General features: G+C 35.2%; 1 pseudogene; it reads left to right on the top strand.

The window, feature by feature from the left end:
- LOC107157823 overlaps window positions 1-515 on the top strand; it is an 889-nt pseudogene extending 374 nt beyond the window's left edge.
- Window positions 516-3,920: the final 3,405 nt, after the last annotated feature.

The raw sequence follows: 3,920 nt of genomic DNA, 5'->3' as shown, positions 1-3,920 counted from the left end.
GTGGGGGTGGGGGTTGGGGGGGCGGTGTCTGGGCCTGTTAAAGCCTTAGATGGGAGGTCCCACCAGCTGTACCTAAAACTGTCAGAAAGGCTTTGGGAACTGTCAACAGAGCTACAGAAAAGACAGTAAAGACCAATGCACCCCTCAAACAAAAACAACCAACCTTCCCCGCCAAAAAGATGACCGAGAAGACTGTTAAAGCAAAAAGCTCTGGTGCTGCCTCCGATGAGACCTATCCAGAAATAGAAAACTTCTTTCCCTTCAATCCTTTAGATTTTGAGAGTTTTGACCTGCCTGAGGAGCATCAAATTGCTCACCTCCCCTTGAGTGTAGTGCCTCTCATGATCCTTGATGAGGAGAGAGGACTTGAAAAGCTGTTGCAGCTAGGCCCCCCTATGAAGATGCTGTCGTCACCATGGGCATCTGATCCGCTGCAGTCCCCTTCAAGCATTCTGTCAGCCCTGGATGTGGACTTGTCACCTGTTTGTTATGACATGGATATTTACATTTCTTAGTGCTTTCAGTTAATAAAGCATTTGTTTAATAGGCAAAAAAAAATTAAAAAAAAATCTCCAAGCAGAAAACCACACTATTAACTGTTTGAAATACTACATGTTTAATTATAACATATTCTTGAAACACATGAAACAGTTTGCAGGTATTAAACTTAATTTGAGCCTTAAAAATACAACAAATTTTTCTTTGGTTTAAAATAAATCCTTAGTATATCAGACACATAAAGACATCTTTTTTTTTTTATAGTTAGATATGGCCCTTTTTCTTTTTTCCTTTATTTATTTAGTTTTATGTGGTGTGCTGAGGATTGAACCCAAGACCTCACACATGTCGGGCAGCTAGTCATTAGACCAGAGATTATTGTTGAACCACTACACAAAGAAAAGACCACTGATTCTAATTTTAAATCAAATTAAAGCAAGCTTGTACACAAGAGCTGGCCAGTACTGTCTCTCCCAAACCTGGGCTAGAGATCAGCACCCTAACTCTTCTGGAAAAAGGTTTTATAGCACAAAAAGTTGCAAAGGGGGGTGTCTTGAGAACTTACAGTCAACAGGATTTTGACAAGTATAATACAAAGGCAGATAGTAGGTTAATGATCTACATGCCTTAACATTTCAAGGTAGGGAATAAATTTAGATCCCAACATCAGAATTTATGAGGCGATGCTGAGGTTTCAGAGAAGATTGTTATCTGGTCAGAGGGAGCCAGGCATGGGTGAGTTCAAGGCACAGGCAGGAATTCCAAACAAGTTTAGAAATCTCAGTAAATTATAGTAAAACAGAAATTAACTTTTCATGACTTTGTGATGAGATGGCCCCCAATCTTAAGATGGAATTAGGCTGGGTTCATCAATCATGTGCCTGCTAGAAGAAAAAGTAGGCCCAGATCTCAATCATGTTAGCTTAGGAATCTCTCAACAAGACTCCTAAAGCACAAGAAGTAAAATCAAGAATTAATAAATGGGAATTTATCAAACTCAAAATCTTCTTCACAGCAAAGGAAACTATCAAGAACATGAAGAGAAATCCTACAGAATGGGAGAAGACCTTTGCCACCTGCACTTTTGACAGAGCATTATTCTCCAGGATATATAAAGAACTCAAAAAACTTTTCACCAAATTAAATAAATAAATAAATAATCCAATCGATAAATGGGCAAAGGAACTGAACAGACATTTCACAGAAGAAATGCGAATGGTCAATAAATATATGAAAATATGTTCAACATCACTAGCAATTGGAGAAATGCAAACTAAAACTACTTTAAGATTTTATCACTCTAGTCAGAATAGCTATTATCAAAAGTACAAATAACAATAAATGTCTGCGTGGATATGGGGAACAAGGTATACTCACACATTGCTGGTGGGACTGCAAATTGGTGCAACCACTTTGGAAAGCAGTATGGAGATTCCTCAGAAAACTTGGAATGTAACCACTTTTGACCCAGTTATCCCACTCCTCTGCATATACCCAAAGGACTTAAAATTAGTATACAATAGTGATGTGGCCACATCAATATTTATAGTAGCACAATTAACAATGGCTAAACTATGGAACCAAACTAAATGCCCTTCAATAGATGAATGCATAAAGAAGCTATGGTATATAGAGACAATGGAATATTACTCAGCCATAAAGAAGAATGAAATTATGGCATTTGCAGACAAATGGGTGGAGCTGGAGAATATTATGTTAAGTGAAAAAAACCAATCCTCCAAAACCAAAGGCTGAATGTTCTCTCTGATATGTGGATAATGACTCACAAGAGACAGGGCTGGGGAGGGGAGGAGTGGATTCACTGGAGTGAATGGGGGGAATGGGGGAAACGGAGTGGGTATGAGAATGGGACAGACAATAGAATGAATTGGACATAACTTTCCTATGTTCATATATGAATACACAACAAGTGTAACTCCACATCATGTACAACCCCCAAAATGGGAAATTATACTCCAGGTATGTAGCATATGTCAAAATATATTCTGCTGTCATATGCAACTAAAAAGAACAAATAAAAAATTAAAAAAAGACAGAGTACACTGTGATGAGATAAGGATGCACGTTATGATCTCCAGAAAAATCACAAAAATATAAAATGAATTATAATTAATCAAATAAAAAATAAAAATAAGAGGGCATGAAAGGAGGACAAAAAGGAAGTGTGTATGGAGAAAACAGAAAGTAAAGAAAAGGTAGACTTAAACCTTATTCTACTCATAATGACAAGTAAAGTAAATGGACTAAACATTCTAATGAAAAGGCAGAGATTGTCAGAGTGGACAAAAAGGGAAGCTCTAACAATATTTTATCTGTAAGAGATACACTTTAAATATAAAAACATAGTTGGGCTCAAGTAAAAGGATGAAAAATGATATACTGGATAAACACTAGTCATAAGAAAACTAGAAGGACTGTAGTAATGTGAGACAAAGTAAACTTTTATATATATAAGGAGTATTTGTAGAAATAAAGACATATAGTTCTGTGTAATAAAAATATCATTCATCACAAAGACAAAAATATACTTAAAATGAGGGCACTTAATATGCTGCTTCAAAAATATAGAAAGAAAAAAACTGATCAAGTTGAAAGGATAATTAGTAAATCCACAGATATAAATATTGCAACAATATTACTGTTGAACAAATAGAGAATCAGTGAGGATATAAAGAACGTGGGATCAACTTGACCTAATGAGTGCTTACCAAGTACTCTACCCAAAAAGTACAAAGAATGCATTCTTTTCAAATACAAAAATGAATATTCACCTGGTAGACTATACCTGTCAGGTAATAAATTAGTCCCAATAACACAGGGTTGAAATCATGTAGGAGATATCACTTGACCTCAGCAGAATTAAATTATAAGTTAATAACAAAAATCTGGAATATCTACAAGTATTTGGAAGTTAACACACCTCTAATTAATCCATAAATCAAAGATGAAATCAAGTGAAATTATGAGGGAACTCTATCAAACTCATTCTGCAAGGTCAGTATCAATTTGATACCAAAACCACACAGGCACATAAAGGAAAGAAAACTTCAGACCAATATACTTGATACATGTAGATGCAAAAATTCTTAAGAAAGAATTGACAAACTGCATACAAAAACACATTAAAAATATAGTGCACCATGTTCAAGTGGGTTTCATCCCAGGGATGCAAGATTGGAAATCACTAAACGTAATTCACTACATAAATAGACTAAATAATCACATGATTATATCAATAGATAAAGCAAAAGCATTTTACAAAGTATAGCACCCATTCATGTTTAAAACACTATAAAAACTAGAGATAGAAGGAACTTACCTCAACATTTCACAGGCTATATATTACAAACCCAAAGCCAATATTATTCTTTTATATATATATATATATATTTTTTTTCCCA

This window comes from Marmota marmota, unplaced genomic scaffold (genome assembly GCF_001458135.2).
Source record: "Marmota marmota marmota unplaced genomic scaffold, marMar, whole genome shotgun sequence".
NCBI lineage: Eukaryota > Metazoa > Chordata > Mammalia > Rodentia > Sciuridae > Marmota > Marmota marmota.
Note: the sequence above shows the minus strand (reverse complement) of the source record. Positions and strands in the feature narration are given on the sequence as shown.